Raw genomic sequence first — 18,365 nt, forward strand, 5'->3', positions numbered from 1 at the left:
AATAGACAAAGATCAGTTGAAGAACGAGACAGGCTAGAAAAAAGAAGAGATTTAGAGGAAGAACAGATATTAAGAGATAAAAGATTGCAAAGATGCAGAGATGAAAAAGTGCATAGAGCAAACAAGAGAAGAGAGGTAAAAAGACAGGAAGAGGAAAGGACCAGGAAGGAAGCAAAGAAACAAAGAGAGTTTGATGAAGAAATGGAGAATAAGAGAAGGCGACGGGCACATGACATTGATTGCATAGAGAAAGAGTTAATGCAAGATAATCCAGCAGTGGCATGGGAGGATATAGAGGAGTTATTCCCAATGCAAGAACCAATGGCAGGACCCTCTAGGATAGATTTAGAAGATCATTTTGATATAAGAGCTATTGGATATAGGATTGAAAAAGCCTATCAGAAGATGAGGAGGAAAAGTGAATCGAGAAAAAGGGAAAGACAATTGATTTGAGGGAACTCAGTCTTGAGGCAAATAAAGAGGTTTGCTTAACCTCGAGCATAGAGCTTTGTCTTTGGACGAATTAACGTTAAACAGAGATGAGAAAGTGGGAAGCCTCACTAGTTGGGGACAATAGATGTCAGACGAAGACAGAGAAACCTTCCGTGGGTAGGAGGGCTCTAGTGCCTGTGGTCCTGAGGGGTGTTCTCCGACCGAAAGGGAAGTAAGATGGTCGGATCTAGACCTACCTAAATCGAGGACGCCAGAGCCTCTGGCACGGCCAGAATTACCTAAAGGGCGATCCCATATGTGATCAGGCTAATATCACTACCGGGAAGAAGATGGTGCAGAACCATTGTCCCTGCTATGGACAGGCAGACGATGGTAGGTGAGTGTGATTTTGGGATTTCACAGTTCCAGTTATTAGAAAAAGGAGGAGCCAGACCACAGTATATACCGTGGCCCCAGATGGATAAGGTTATTTAACGTGTAAACTCCAGAAAATGGATTTACGAATTAGAAAAAAGGACAGGTGGAAATACTCTAGCCATAGGGGACATTAAGGGTCTTCTAGCAGCTATCCTTGGGGAGAGGGCTGGCGACATTTGGTCGAGAGCAGGATACACGAGTGTCACTGCACAGAACACAGTGCACGATGGAACACCATTTAATAATTTGTAGAGCGGCAGTTTGGAAAGCGCTTTGAGTACAATATCCTGATACGTCAGATATGGGAGTTATAATGGCACGAAAGATGCAGGAAGGGGCGGAACTGCTTGTTTATATTCAAAATTTCCAAGAGCAGTGGTCTTTGGAAACGCGGGAGCCATGGGGAAAATCTATATCTGTATTCTGTCATACATTATGTCAGGGGCTACCAGACAAGGTACAGACACAGCTTAAGAAGCTAGTGGGTATGGAAGCGAAACCATGGCCTGAAATACAGATGACCATTGTGCATCATTGCCGATTGTTACAGGAGAAAAATCTGAAGAGAGACTATGCTAGAAAGCTTGAGGAAGCAAAGCTAGTACAGAAGAAGCTATCAAAGTATGCTACAGAAGGGGCTATGTTAATTAGTGGAGAAGGAACAGGATCACAGCAAGAGGAAAGTTTCAGAATAACCAAAGTGGGTTTCAGGCTATGCCGAATGATAATCAAGTCATGCAGGAAGGGCAAATTAGAAGACTCCCTCCTGTATGTTGGACATGTGGAATGACAGGGCACATAGCGCGAACATGTGGGAGCCAAGGGTATGTACAGAATGGGCGGTTCACAAGAGGGGGGACCGCTTATGCGCCTGCATATAGCTCACAAAGTAGGGATGGGGTTGGCCAAGATCAGCCAGTGTGTCGAGCACAAGATCCAAGAATGCAACAGGCTTTGCAACCACAGCAAGCACCAATGAATCCTCCACAAGGGCAGTCACAGCACGCACCTATGCAGATACAGCAGAGCAGTAACACAGGACAGCTATTGACTCCTAGGATAGGGGGTGTCACTGTCGAGGGTGAGAATCCTTTCACGGGGACAGGAATATATTTTGAATATGTTAATGTGGTTAACGCCCTGACGAAGGAGTTTTACTCCGAAATGCATCGGCATTAAACTAACTACACAAGCATTCAAATTAGTCCGCTTCTTATCTCCGTGCCTAGCAGTCTGCTAACCACAAACCTTTAAGCCACTGTGCTTGAATTCTTTGATAAATGATAACTCTTAATATCGAGAACCACTTGAAGAATCCTCCTGTTAAGCGTACATAAATTTCAACATAGCTACCAAAAAGCTCTATGTGAGCCTCATAGAGAGCGCCAGACCTAGCTGGATAAGTTTATCCAATCTCTTCTTGTATATTGCAGGAATAAGTATGTACCCACAATAGGACAGCTCACTGGGGGGATTTGATGTGTTCCGTACTATCAGGGAATCCCAATCCTCACTCAAGAGGAACCAAGGGTTGATGTCACTATAGGAGACAAATCCTTTTCTTTTTTAGTAGACACGGGTGCAACTCGCTCATCTATACGAGAGGGAACATTTTCATTATCGGGTTATGCCATGAATGCTCAAGGATTCTCAGGAGCTACAAGTAGAGTTCCCTTTACTGAAAAATTGCCAGTCTCTATAGGAGAATGTGATTTTGTCATGGCCACAGGCCCCAGAACACAAAAAACACACCATCTAATGATGGGGGCAATGGGTCACTTGACTCACTTATGTCCCTTGGAGACCCATAAACACAGGGGCCCTGGCTGGACTCAGTCCTAGCGCCTTTGGCGCCAGGCTCATTTAGAGATGTGAGCAGGAAAACTTTATTTCAGTGCAGGAGTGCTTTTACTTTATTTCAGTGCAGGAGTGCTTTTATTTTGAAAGAACTTTCCAGGAGTTAAAAGCCTTTATTCCAGAGAACATTCCCATGTGCTGACTCATCGGGTGTGGCTCCCTAGGCCTGGTCTTCATGTGCTGACTCATCGGGTGTGGCAGGGTGTGGCAGGCACGCTGAACCTGGTGGGCGTGGCTTCAGAAGCTCAGCTATATAAACTGCTCCATCCTTAAGGCCGGTGCTTCGCGTTACTGGGCACTTGTGTGCAACGTGACGCTCACCACTGCTTGGACCAGTTTACTTACCTTTGAAACCAGGTGTTCTCCTGCATACTCACCTCCAGGAAACTGGTGCTTCATCGCTTAATTTGCAGACTCATCTCCTGACATCCTGTGATCTTGATCCCGACGCCGCAGCACCGCACTCCTCATCCACGAACTCGGACCCTGTGAAGAACAAGAAAGACAAGGTTAGAACATCCGTCCTAGGGCTGCACCGTATTTGAATCCCGCGCTCCCCCTAGTTAACAATATACCAGCTACTGTACCGCTGCAGCTTTGTTCCTCATTCCCTCCTTCTGCCGCCACGAGCTCGGCAGCTTCTGCCGGGCCGGCAACATCACCTGCAAGGGAAGAAAGCAAAAGAGCAAACATCAAAAGTGGAACTAACTTTACAATACAACAAAAACAGACGAGGAAAGACAAAGGTAAACAGGAACACTTACCTGAAGTATAGTGGCTTAGTCGCAGCAGGACTGGACTACCACGTGCAAGGGACCAGTGAAGGAACCCGGTCCAGATCATACAAGCGCCCCTGCCAGAAGCAGCAGGACGGAGTGCTCGCCAAAACGAATAAACAGGTGAGCTTTCCAGGGACAGCGCATCCCACGGGTGCCATGGTTTGGGAGAAGTGATCTGGAAGGGGATCAGGCGCACAAGATGGCATACTCACGTCCCCTATTCTCCATGCAGGAGCAGTCCTGAGCAGCATCACCTATTACCACCAGTCACCACATAAGCACAGAGGACCCGAGCAACCAAACCCCTGGGATGGTTGCAACCATGCCCCAACGCCTCTGCAGAGACCAGGTGAGCGTAACAGATATGTCTGTTCCATTGTTGTATTCACGACAGACATCAGTTAATATACTGGGCCGAGATTTAATGACAAAACTAAATATGATGATTTCTTTCAGAGATGAAGGTGTGTTCAATGCCAGGAATACATTATTTAAACGTAGGTGAATTTATCATGGAATTAACAGGGTAAATAGCCATACGAGGAGTACCATTAGAACCAGAAGTATTTCACTATGGAGTACGCATTTTGTTATCATGGCTGCCTGGTATCGGTGGTAAGACTATGAGAATACCTGATGAATTTCCTTTTAGGCCAGACATTCCAATGGACGAAGGTAGGGGATGGATTTTTCCCTTGGAATTAAAAACAGCTGTGGTACAAGGAGAATTGGCTATGCTCATAGGATTTGATGATGAGGGCAGAACATGGAGCACAGTGATTGCAATTGGACAGGGTTATAGATTGACTGACGTCACTGATGAGGACATATTTAAAGATGACCCATCAGACGACTAAGTGGTGTTTGAAATGAGCATTACATATTGGGTTAGGGCAGAAATACGCAAGGTTCCACAGAAAATGATGATAGTGCAACAGCGTACTGCATCTTTTGATGAAGATATGGCAAAAGTGCCCGTTTCTTTATGGACCACAGGCCCCTATGACGTAGGCCGATTAAAGGGGGTTGGAGAAGTTAAGATTAAACTAAAGCCAGGAGCAATTCTACCTCGAGCAAGTGTGGAGTGTTTTTATCCACACCACTGCGCCACACTGCACCCCTTTGCCAATGGGGAAAGGAAAGTGCCAAGAATGGAGACAATAACCCCTTTACGCACTAAGTTTGAAAAATTGCGCAGAGTTTATAACCCATCAATGCGGCTGCACGCCCTGCCAAATACACCGGCAAAGTGGTGTAAAAGCAGGCATCACTGCTGTCATCTGTCATCTGTCACTGGAAACAAGCTCACAGAATGGCTAAAATTCGAAAATGCCCCTAAATACAGTTTCCTAATCAAGGGCAACCTTCAAAGTGCTGTTTTGGTGCTAAATTCAGTTCTGTTCCCAGGTGAATTATTGAAAGAAGAGTGTGCTGGAATCATGGAAACATCCAGGCAGTCAGAGGAATCCAGGCATCACTGTCAAACTCACCTGTGTCTCTGCAGGAGCGATGGATGAGCCTCCTTTGACTCCAAGTACTCACTTCCCCTGTTTCACCTGGAGGAACACCTTGATTTTTAATAGGGCGTGCACTCCATCCTGCACTCGCAGGGTTCGTGATTCACTCGTAGGGATGATGCCAATATCTGTTGGCTGAGTTCTGATGCCACACGCTGTTATATGCCTTCACAGCGAGGCACAGTGTTCAATGTGCCAGTTTTGTCACTAGCTAGAAAGTCCTTTCCACAAAGTGAACATTGTGCGGTGGATGTTGAGTGTCCGAAATTGTCCGTATTGTCCTTATTTGCCAAGATATGTTTTGGGTGAGTAGCGCTGCGTGTAGAAGTCAGCCGCTGGTAGGTATGCGCAGCGTCATAGGTTTGAGCGCACTTGGTAATGTCTCTCCTTTCCCTTGCAGGAATGGATTTTGGAGTGCTAGCGCCTCGAGACTGGGTTCAGCGCTTCTGGAGACTTGGTGGTCTGATAAGTAGAAAATGTGGTAAGTATGCACCGTGTTATTGGAGAGTGCACAGTGAATAATGTCTCCGCGTTATTGGAGCGAGCGCAATGACTAATGTCTCTTCTTTCTTTTGCAGGGCTTTGAGCGCTCGGACTACTGACCTGGATTCCAGCATAGCGGGAAGATTCGGTGAGTATGTGCTGCGTTATTGAAGTGCGCGTGCTAACACAGTTCTTCTTTTTGCTTACAGGTGCCGGTGTAGGATTCTCATCTTGACCGGAGAAGGCTGCAGCATGGAGAAAGCATGGGGGTTGATCCGGAGCAGGTAAGCAGAAGCGGGATGATCCGGAGCAGATAAGCAGAAGCAGGATGATCCGGATCAGGTAAGCAGAAGCAAGATGATCTGGAGCAGGTAAACAGAAGCCGGATGATCCGGAGTAGGTAAACAGAAGCAGGTTGGTCCGGAGCACGGCGAGTCTGTTGCTGTTGCAGCTCACGGTAAGCAACACGAAGCACTGGAAGAATCTTGGGTGTGGCTTATATAGCCAGCCACACCCAAACACTAGAGAGCTCATGAATTGTCATGCACTTCCTGTTTCGAAACAGGAAGTGGTAACCAGGCAGTTACTACAAACACCAGGAAGGAATGAAAAGAAGGTATCTGCTATGGGCTTTTTTTGTGCCTATGCCAGGCCTGCCAAGCCTCCACCCAGCTTGCCCGACTACCTGCCTGGTACCCATGACAATCACAGCCTGACAGCTGCCTAAAGAAATTGGCTGTAAAATTTTGTGTTATGGTATTTCTTTGTCCTGAAAAGTTGCAAAATCCACTATTTCAAGTATGTTGGTGAAGGGCTAATTCTTTTAAAATGGTTAAATCCTGTATAGTTTGTACTTATATTTTATATGTCGACTGAAAATATTTTAATGTCCAAGAGCCCAGTCTGAAGCCCATCCACATGTGAATTCTGATCTGATAGGGTCTGCCCTGGGAAAACTGACATCTCCAGTTGACACTCCCTTGAGAACAGGAAGGCTAATGGCTGTTAATGGGTCACGCATAATCCCAGCAAGCCACTCAAAGGGGATGCATTAGATATTCATCTGCTGACTGACCAAAGAACAAAGGACATGCTGAGAATTGGCCTCTGCAAGGAGGAGCAGGATGTGGGGGAGGTTTCTCCGTGAACTTCAAAGGACTGCCCATCTGCTCACTTTGGGAAGCAAGAAAAAAAAAACCTGGACTCGATTTTGAATGGAAATTACTTGTTTTTGCCTCAGAACTTTATGACCTTTAGCATGACAGCCAAAATAAGTAGACAAGTGAAAAATACAAACTTATAAACCTGAACTCATGGCAGACAGTTGAAGATGTGGTAGGAGTTATTACTACATAAGGAACCAAAGATACACTAAAACACTGAAAGTGGCAAAACTATTAATGTTGCAAGCTTAAAATTGTATGTACACGATCCACTGATCAGCGCCTAGAGGTGTATCGAATTAGAAATGATGAATCCAAAGTGTTCTGGGTAAAATTGATAAAATCCATAAAATGACCAATACAGCTCTCACAAAGATAGAAATTGGATCTAAATGTAGACAAGCAAATGTGAAAAATATGTGTCTAATTTGGTGAGGGTACATAATGCTAGAAATGGACATTTGTGCAAAAGTATGTGTTGGGTAAAAATCCAGGGGGGATTTCCCAAATCCTGTCATAAGATGACAGCCCTGCTTAAGCTGCCAACCAAAACGAAGCGCACGCCTGTAGCCACTCACAGATAGGGGGTGTGTTCTGAAGTTCTGCCCATGCCATAAAATTTGTAATGGATAAATATGGAAAGGGCTCTACACATAGGACTCGACACATTGCTTCCAGAACACCCTGCATCCAGAACCCATCCAGATGTCCGCGCAGCACCTTATTCCAGAACTCTTTCATTTTGTAGCTGACTCCAGAATTCTTTGACAGATCCAGATTTCATTGCAGAATCCAGCCTCTAGCATTACAAGATTATTGCTAGCCTGACCCAATTGCAAAAATCCCAAACCTGAAGGGACCTAATTTTAATTCAGCTTGGCTGGCTATCATTAGGCTTGCCCGTTGAAAACTTGTATCTGGCTATCTACTGCATCCAGTCACCAGAAGGGGCCCTTCCAAATCCTGTCTGAGGTGCAGTCCAAACTTGACCAGAACCGTGCCGCTGACCCAAATCCCTCAAGAGGTGCCTGTTTGCCGGTGGACCTGCCCAATCCATGACCAGAACTGACGGTCCAATTCAATAACTTATTCTGTGAGTATTAATAACAAGAAAAGTGACCCTAATATATTTACATTATCTGATCCCTATCTCAAACCCATCCCATTTCTAATTCGGAACCATTGTTTTACTAGAACTATTTTTGCGCTGATTTCTTTACACATCTGAAGAAGTAGAGTATCTACAACGGGTGGGTTACGCTGATCACGTGACTGTAAGAACCTTCTGTGGCATTCTCTTTTTCATAGTCATAATCTATTGTTATCAACCCATCTGTCTTTTCAGCGTGCATTTCTGTTTTCCATTCTCGCGCCTATTTGCAAAAACGACTCTTATTAAACCTCTATAACTCCCTCAGTTTTTAAGATAGAAACGAAATTCTCCCGTTATAGTGAATACCACGCAAGGAAAAGTTTTCCGCAAATTACAATTCTGAAAGGTTTTTACACTTGTGAATTAGATTTAAACTGCTTCCAACTCGGACTTTGAGATTTCAATTGTTTTCTTTTGACTAAACCATTGTTTGTGATTGTGTGCAACTGTCAAAGTGGCTCGCTCCCATAGGAATTTATGATTATTTAAACATTTTTGACCATATTTGGTGTTTTTGCCCAGTCAATTCTAAAGACAATTTCAAAGCCATTCTGACAGCTGAAAAGTCAATTCCGTTTTTCTCTTGTGTTTGAAGGGGGAAGGTGGGAGTGATATTCTGTTTCATTTGTGCCATTCCTGAATACCTGCTCCCTCCTCCCATCCATTTAATTGTCTATTGGGGGGGTTGAGGGGTGTTGCAGGGGGAACCTCTAACCGTAGTGCCATCTATACCAAACCAACTCAAAAGTATTCTTTTCTGTGCTGTATTTGTTTTTGGGCTCATTACTTGATCCCAAGTGCATTAAAGATATTATTCAGTGTTCTGTCACCCCATTGGTATTTGTTGTTTCCCTATTAAAATATATTGTGATTAAATTTTAAATACATAAATAAATATTGACCTTTGCAAACTAGCCTGATTGCTGGTTCAGTGTGACGGGGGCAGGGGGGTCTCAGGAGAAGGATGTGATATGAGTCGTATGTCATTCAGAATATTGAACTTATAGACAAAAAATAAACAAGGGCTTCAATTGCACACTACATGCTTGGCGAGACTTGGGTGTGTGCCAGATTGAAATCACTTACACAAAGCAGTATCCCATGTCTCGAGAGGCAGAAAAGGGTATTTTTAAAATGATATCCACTATGATGGATACAAGGCATTTTAGTGATGTCAGACTTACCATGCAATACCGTGGTGTACCCTATTAAAAAAATCTAAGGGGGGGGTTGTGGCGTTTAATTCAAGATATGTGCCCAATTAATCAGATTGTAGAGGCCGAGTTTAATTTAGCTCTCAACCCGGCGACAATCTTATGTAGTATCCCCATTGAAGCACGATATTTCACTGTGGTTGACTTGAAAAATGAATTTTTGTCAATCCTGTTGTGTAAAGATTCTCAGGATCTGACGTCATTTACGTTTCGTCAGACTAAGTTGAAAAGCACAAGGCTGCCTCAAGGATATTGTGAGTCTCCATTGATTTTCAATAGAGCCCTACAAATGGACTTAAGCAATATTGATTTGCCAAGTGTCGTGTTACAATGCGTTGATGATATTGTAGTCTGCAGCACATCAGAAGAAGAGTGCAGACGCGACTTAGTTCAGCTAATGATTATACTTGCTGAGAAGGGATATAAGGTAGACAAAGAGAAATTACAGTATTGCTAAGAAGAGGTGTTATACATAGGACAGTTAATCTCATGTGAGGGAAAGAAAGTTACACCTGAAGAGGCTAAGGTGATTTTGAAAACAGTAAAACCGCACACAATAAAGCAAATGCAACAGTTTATAGGACTGTGCAATTATGTCAGACCATGGCTATTTGATTATAGTTCTTACATAAGACCATTGTTGCAAGCCCTGAAAAAGTTGCAACAAAGTCAGGAAAAGATTGTATGGACTGAGGACATACTGAGGAAGTGTTTGATGAGATAAAAAAGGCAATTTGTACAGCTCCATTTCTAGGGATTCACAATTATCCTGAGGAAATCGTTTTATTTTCACACACAAATGGAACAGTCATGACAGCAGTACTCACGCAGAGGACTACGTTGGGGTACAAGCCTCTAGCATATTACAGTGGGATTTTGGACCCAGTAATGTAGGGTCACTTCATGTGTGAACAATCATTGGCAGCCGCTGCATTCGCTATTGAGAACTCTACGAGCATAGTAATGAGGTGTTCCATGACGTTATTTGTTGAACGTGCTTTGTTTGCTGTTTTGGAGAAGCTTAAAGGTAAACTGATAACTCAAACAGCTTCTGCTAATGAGGTGGTTATATATGAATCCAGCGATTAATATAGTCACTTGTAAAATGGTGAACCCTGCCACGTTTGTAGCTGAAACACTGGCAGAGAACAAGCAGGCACATGACTGCTCAAGTTGTGAAGAATTTAATGATGAGATCCCAAAAATGCTCTAGCAGTGGGGAAATTCTCTTTATTCATGGTTCTTCAAAGATTGATCAAATTGATGGGCGCAGATACTCAGGCGCCTGTGTGGTAAAACACAGGGCTAACAGAGAATTAGAATTAATGACAAGTGTACGACTACTGTCTCACTTCTCAGCACAGGCTGAAGAATTAGTGGCGCTGATTGTTGCGCTCGAGAAACATGCAGACCAGGAAGTAACAGTGTACAGTGACTCCCCCTAGGTGATGTCAACAGTACGTGAAGGGCTAGCACGTTGGAAAAGGAGGGGCTACCTCTGTGTGGACAGCACTCCAGTACAGCATGCTGCCTTATTGGACAGATTTATTATAGCACTGCAACTCCCAGTAGCCATTGCAGTAGTCAAGTGCGCAGCGCACACTAAAAGAGCAGACTTTTTCTCATGGAGAAACCAGACTGCGGACGAAGAAGCAAAAAGTGTTGCATAACAACCTGATATGAGCTTTGATACGCCTGATGTGAAGGAAAGAATGGTGGTGATGATGATTGTGAATGAAAACATAATCATTTCTCAAAAACACAATTGATGGAAGTTCAAGGTTGAGCCCCACAGGATGAGAAAGACCTGTGGACATGGAAGGGGTATTCGTTATCCCCTTCCAAGGCACTGTGGTGATGGGAAAGCACTGGTAAACCAGTGATGCCTGTAGCCTTTTTAAGTGTGGGGTTGGAACAGCTACACTACCCTGCGCATGTCACTAGAGAAAGCCTTGCAGCAACTATTGCGGCGGACTTCTTTGTACCAAATTTGTTAGAACACATTGCTTTTTATGCAGTATATTGCATCGTATGTCAACAGTTAGTGGAGTTATCTCTCGACCAAATGGTCCTTTTCAGCATTTACATATTGATTATGTTGATATGCTACAGGTCTGTAATGGATATAGGTATATGATAGTGGTGGTGTGCCCCTTTTCTAGGTGGATCGAGGTCAGTCCATGCACACACTCAGACGCAACTTGCGCTGCAAAGTTTTTAGTCTGAGAAGTATTTCCTAGATGGGGAATATGTGAAGTATTGAGATCAGAGAATGGTCCACATTTTGTGAATGAAGTTTCTGAACAGATAAGTTTATTATTGAGTATTAAGCATATGTTTTCTTTTGCTTATCAACCGCGAGCAAACAGGATATGTGAGAAACTCAATGGTCTGCTTAAAGAGAGGATAGCCAAACTGAAGTTAACATTAAAAAACGGATGGCTGCATTGCCTGCCTCTTACATTATTTGCGTTGAGGAGTCAACCGGGCTGTGACCATCATCTCATACCCCATGAACTAGTAACGGGGAGGTGAATGAGAACGCCTCTCACTCCTCCATTGAGGGTTAGGAGTGATGCCCAGAAAACAGCAGAATCTTTAGGAGATGAGCTACGTGCCTACTTAACATGCATGACCACAAGTATCTCTCTCATTTCAGAACAGGGTGTCGGTCTCAGAACACAGATGAAGGCCTTACAGCAACCAGACTTGAAAAATTACCTGTACTGAGACTATTCCTAGGTGACACCGTTTTAATTAGGAATTTCACACGAAAGTGTCATGAGCCAAGGTTTAACTGCCCATTCGTAGTGGAGGATGTTACCCCATCAGCAGTGAGGGTAGTAGGGAGACGCGCATGTATACACCTGGCAGACGTTAAAGTCTATGCTCGAGAGAGCACCACACCCCCACCCCTTTCAGAAGCAAGCCACGGAAAAGAAGTTCAGCACGTGCAGACTAGATCGATGATGAGGAAGAAGGACACAGAGACTGTCAAGTAGACAGAGGGAAAGTGTGCACATTGGACTGTGGTTCTTCCGAGACACACTTTGTGGCTGCTAAGCATGGAGTGAAAAAGCTATTTTTCTTGAGCCACAGGAGTTTTCTGAATGTGGACTGTGAGGCATTGAGATCCAGAAGGAGAAAAATGCCAAATTTCGAATTCCGGTTCGATGGCTGGAAGAGGGAGAAGTTCCCTGATTCCTTTCTCACCGGGTTTCTCTTTGGGGGAACCCATGGTGGTTTCTAATGGCAACATTCATCAGATCATTTTTGCTGTTTTCCTCTTCATTCTTTGTGCATATCCTGCACTGGTTGGGAGACCTAGTGACATACACGTGTTTCTGCAAGATCCTAAAAATAGTCCTATTGTGAGGAGACTGCTTGCAGCTATCATAGAGCAGATCCTCCAGCTACCTGAGTTCTGTACAGAAAGTACAGATGGTCCTGTCTGATGAAGATGCTCACAAACTACTTGGCTTGATCCTATATTTTCTGCTCCACAAATATCCTTATCTTGTTGGACGACGTACTAACACTCATGTATTTCTAGGTATCCCAGTAATCGACCTACAATAAATTGGCTGATACATGAGATTCGCAAGGAGATTTGTCTACTACCTGAGCACCTGACAAACCTGTCTGATTAAACATGGATTTTTCCTTCCTTAAAAGTAATTACATGCAAAGATGGGTAACATTGATAACAGTAATAATAATGTGGTAAACAACGGGAAAACACAGCGACATGCAAGAAGCCACTGTTGCTTGGGATGGATGTACGGGTACATAATTTACACATGTATTATATTTATCATCTTTCTTTTGGTTCACACGATACACACTGTTTATTATAGTGGTCCAAAGAGAGCAGTGGTTCCTGTGTATCTTCCTATGCAGAAGGTACAGATCTAGCAATTGTGCAAAAGCCAAGGCCCTTTGTGATCATTCCTGCACCAGTAGCACATATAGAGACACCGATTCTACTGACAAGTGTTCCTATGATTCCCCCAGTAAGAAGGAACTATGCGGACATACTTAATGAGATGATTATAAAAGCTCATGAGGCAAGAAAGAGACCTAAGAGAAGTACAAGGGAGGATTTTCATGGCTTGAATGATTATCTCTTCAGCACAGCACATTTGGGGACTAACATGTGGTATCAGCACGCACATGACAGAGTTAAAAAGGAGAACCTCAGAGGAGGAATTCAATGTGTGGGCACTCCTGCCTTATAGTATGGGAAAGTCTAAGATATTCATAGCTGTTGAAGTAGATGTCCAGACAGCACATTGTCTATCCCATATTGCACTCTTCCGAGCAAGAAGTCAGTTCATGGGCTGAACAGCATCATTGCCGTGGGCAACAGAATGGAGAGTTCCAGATGAAGATGATTATATTCAAGACACAAAGACAAGAGCAAGAGCACACACCAGAAATCATGTGATAAGATGTGAACAACCTGGAGTGAAAGGAGCTGGAATAAGATGGGAAGTAAACAGACAACTTGAAAGTCCATGAACATCTTCAAAAGAAATTCAAAGATGGAAGAATAGAGGCCAAATGCAGATTTGGGGATCAGTACTTTCTCCAGACAGATGGGAGGAAGGAGTGGTTATTTGTAGAGTGTGGGTAGTGTGGGTAGTAATTGGTTGATATAAACCAACCATTGACCTTGTGGAGAATGGATGCAAACCTTTGTGGCCAAGACTAGCTAAACTACTGACGTGGGTTGAAGACAAAGAATGGCCCCTACAGATAGCGTCCCTGGACAGCTGTGTTTTAGAAACAATGGCACAAGAAAAGTTTGAGAGAATCAAAATTGTGGTTGAGTCTTTGATGTACCAGGAATGAAGGACGGAACAGCAGTGATAATGGATCACTACTGGGCCTGTGGATCCCGAGCTTATATGAAGCTGCCCAGAGATTGGGGAGGATGATGTTCTATAGTAAACATTGATGTTCCAGCATTGATGATTCCTAAAAGTGACTTGAACATTGGTGACTTTCCAAAGGCAGATGCTCACCTGAGGAAAAAGAGATGTGCTGAGCTGATAAATCAAATGAAGAGAGAGAACTATTTCTCAGTCAAGTCAATAGAAGCTTTTGATTCTATTCCATCTGAACACAGACTATTCAGTCAGACCTCATCGATATTCACGATAATCTTCATGCCAAGGATCAATCCAGACAGCAGCAAATACCAAGTGGTTACAGATAACCAGATGGGAATTGTTGCAAATGATTAAAACTACTATAAAGGGTTTCAATGCTATCAAGGAAGAGCTGAGAGCCATACGACAGATGACTCTTCAGAATAGATATGTCCTGGACATGACTACTGCTATCGATGGAGGTGTTTGTGCCAAAATCTGAGAATCATGTTGCACATTCATACCTTCTCATGATGACGAGAATGGCACCTTGACAGAGACCAAAACGTTGCCAATGAAGTTACATGTCAGATGATAGACAAAGTGGAAGACATTGTTGATGAAAGTTGGTTTGGATCAGTTTTCTCATGGGTTCCACAATGGATGGGGAACATGTTCAAGTTCCTTGGAGCCCTGATAGTGATGGCTTTGCTTGGATTTTGTGTGATCAGGATAATAATCTCACAATGCAAAGAAGGCAGTAGGAATGAAGATCATGATTGATGTTGAATCAGGATGGAAGACTAAGGAACTAACAGATGAAGAAATTAGAGACTACGTGAAGGCCATCATTCATGCACCTGAAGGAAAGAAGGTTCCTGTACCCAAAATACCACAAGAAGTATGTAGGGAGAGGGATTTACTGCAGTCCAAATGGACAATGCATTCTTATGTCCTGGAATAAAGATGTGCATGTGAAATCAGCAGGATGCCTGAAAGGAGTCATAAAGATATTGGTCCCAAAGAAGCATTTCCTCAGACGAGGATGTCTAGATGTGAAGGATGATGGGAGAGTGGTCAATGAATGGCCTAGAGGGGGGAGTGTAGAGGTGGAGCCAGGTGCTCCACCTCAAAGTTCTGCCCCTATGATGCCTATATGTTGGGAGCCAGAGTGTGAGACATATGCAGTACCAGTGAGAGTACCTATACCGAAAAGAATCCTGGAAGTAAGATACCCATTGAGAAAGCCATATATGCACTCCTGACAATTTGATGGCCATTTGAATGAAATCCCAGAAGAAGTGTGAAAAACGAGCAAAAGAGAAGATTGATGAGGTCATGCGAATCAGAGCTGACGTATCCAGAGAAGAGACAAGAGGCTGAGAATGTAAGGATTCTATGAAGATCTAAGGAGGAGGTGTTGAAGATGAGCAATATTTCGGGCTTGAGATGAAGATGCTCATGCTACAAGAATGATGAAGAAGAAAACATCAAGTCATTTTACAATTGTACAAATGCAGTAATGCAAGTAGACAATGTATTCTTAAAGGCTGGCTATGTAGTGAATAGATTGAGGCAATGCGCCAATGTATATGCATAAGAATGTATAGACTATGGATGTTACACAAAACAAGAGTTTGGCCCCAGTAAATAGACAGGCTTTTTCAGTCTGGCTCAGTTGGAAAACAACTTAATACCGTAGGTAGATTCAAGAAGAACTTGGCTGGCCCAGTACCAGGAAGTCAAGGCCACCGTGAGCTTGGATGTTGGATGTTCATTCAGTAGCTATAAAACTTGTGAAAAGAACAAACTCCTGTTTGAGGTGTGGAGCAAGAACATTGAAGACGTCAGAAGTTCATCATTTAATAGGATTTGAAAAAACGAAAAGCTCTGAAACATGGTCTCTAGGCACTTGGTTGGATGAAAATAGATACTGAGTTGAGCTGTATCGAAACCAAGAGACAGAGTATGCCTCTACTCCCTTTAATTCTCAGGCACAGAGAACATTTCCAAGGCCAATGATCAAAGGGCTAATTGACAGGCAGACTGCAAGCATGATGATAGATGACAGGCTAATGAGGTGGGAGGCTATGGTTATGACCAGCCCACCAGCACCTGGGTGCCAGCCTGTGTGCTGCTAGCTTGTGTGCAATAGTACAGAGGGGTGCAAGGGTGCCTACCAATTGTAGAGGGACACGTAATAGAGACCCCTATAGTTTGTATAACCAATGGGACATTGTGTATTTGATGATGTTCGTAGTGACTTGCAATAGAGGAGGGCTTTGTTGCCCCACTTGATGTTAGAGACCCAATCCCCTTCCCAACAAATATGGAACGTATACCTAGATGTTCCCGTTAAGCCAATCACTTTACCAAGTAGGTTTTTGTAGTTTGCCACGTAGATTGACGTCAATGCTGACAAGTTTTTACTATTGTACCATGTTTCTTAATGAAATTCGTTGAGTTAGAAGATCAAGCGGATGTTTGTTGATGTTCGTTGTAACTTCCTGTTTTAGATAATTGATAATAAAACAGACGTACTTTGCCAACTTCCTGAGTCAGTTTCTTTATTGATGTTTGAGTATATTCTGCATCTCCATCCATAACAAAGTATTGCTACCTGTCTTAAAGGGCCTAATGTTGGGTACTCAGATTCACAACAATCGAAAAACACCACACACACACACCACCAACAAATACAAACAAAACAACACTATTACGAATAACAGCAAACAGAAAGAACATACAAGCATGAATGCAAAGAACATTTTAAATGAACATTCTGTAAAGATCATCAGCTCCCTGCACCCCCATGTCTAAAAAGGAAATGTCCACAATACCCAAATTAGGAAAACCCTTCACCAAAAAAATATGGATGTTCCACATAACGAAGTAAATGCCCTGCACCCACATGTCCAGAATTTGCCTCGCCCTTTAAAGGGAAACACAGTTAAAACAAAGGGCAAATATAGACCACACCTGTCAGGGACACCCAGGGGCCACAATATAAAGATCTACAACGAAATTGACTTTGCAGCCCCCAGACATACATTAACCTATGACCAACCCCACTTAACAAGCACTAACCCAGAGGCCACAACACCAATACCATAATAGCCACTTACCTCTCCCAAAAACGTAAACCCCATCAGTCTTCAGATAAGGTGAGAACTCTCAGCTGAACATAAAACCCACAGAGGTTTGGATCCAATTCTCTTAAATTGGCAATGAAACCGCTGCAGTTTAAACAAAACTTCTCACACCAAGGTACACCCACCGTACAGATGGGACAGTTCCCCTTAGCGAGGGACACACTGGAGATGCAGGGTCTCTTCTGTTCTCATCACGGGCCACACTCCACAAATGAATGCTCCGAGATAGCCGACTGCTGCCTCTTCATACCCCTTTTACACTCACCATCAACCATTGCGACACTAGGCCCTACCACAAACAACTCCCTGCTCACAAGATCACCCACAGCAGGAGCCAAATATTCTGTGGAACACACGCTGTGTTACACAGTGGCACTGCATTCCACGCAATGCTGCTGCGTCACTCCCTGAAGCACTTGTAACTTTGCCACTTCATCTCCAGCATAGGGCACAAGAACATCTCTGTCCCTCCTAACTTCTCCGTCAAGCGCTGACACATGCCCGCCGACAACATGCTCACTGTAGCCACACTACGACAACAACATGCTCACTGTAGCCACACTACGACAAGAATGCCTGGATGAACACTCTGCTACTCCTGGGCACCACTATTGAGCCGCCCGGCTCATAGGTTACCAGCAGCCCCACACAGAAAGCAGACATCTTGCAACTCCTTCAGCCAGTACCTGCACCTTCTTCAGCGGGCATTGGTTCCCGCAGATGCTGTGTTCGTGGAGGGAACTCTTCCTGTGCTGCCCGGACAAAGGACTCCACAGTGCCTCCCTTGCAGCCAAAATACTGCCTGCTCCACCCAGACCCCAGGAACCATAAAAAATTCCAACTGCTCTGCCCAGACCATGGGCACCGTACTGCTCACTCTGTCCACTTCGTTCAGGACAACTCTTCCCTGCACTGCAGGTCACCAGAGCAGCCCGCTGCACAACACGCCCAACACCTTTGCTGACACAACCTCGTGCAGCTGCTGGACCGCAACTGCTGTCCTTGCACTGCCCGGCCTGCAAGCCTCACCTGGTGGTCCTGTGGATGGGAACTTTTCGGGGGCAGTGTCTGTGCTGTTCTGCTGCTCCCTCTCAGCAGCTCCTGGTCCTGACACACGAAAACCAAACCCGTCGCCAGTAACGTAGGTGAGGGTTCTTTCTCCAGATGCCAAGAGGGCACTAGGTAAGTTATATACATTTATTCGGCTCAGATGTACACTGACATCCAAGTGTAACACAGATGTCAGCACAGGAAAATCACTGCCCCATCCACACACCAGCCCAGCTCACTCCAACTGTCCATC

Source organism: Ambystoma mexicanum, chromosome 1p, assembly GCF_040938575.1.
Source record: "Ambystoma mexicanum isolate Mex_15411 chromosome 1p, UKY_AmexF1_1, whole genome shotgun sequence".
In the NCBI taxonomy this organism is placed as follows: domain Eukaryota; kingdom Metazoa; phylum Chordata; class Amphibia; order Caudata; family Ambystomatidae; genus Ambystoma; species Ambystoma mexicanum.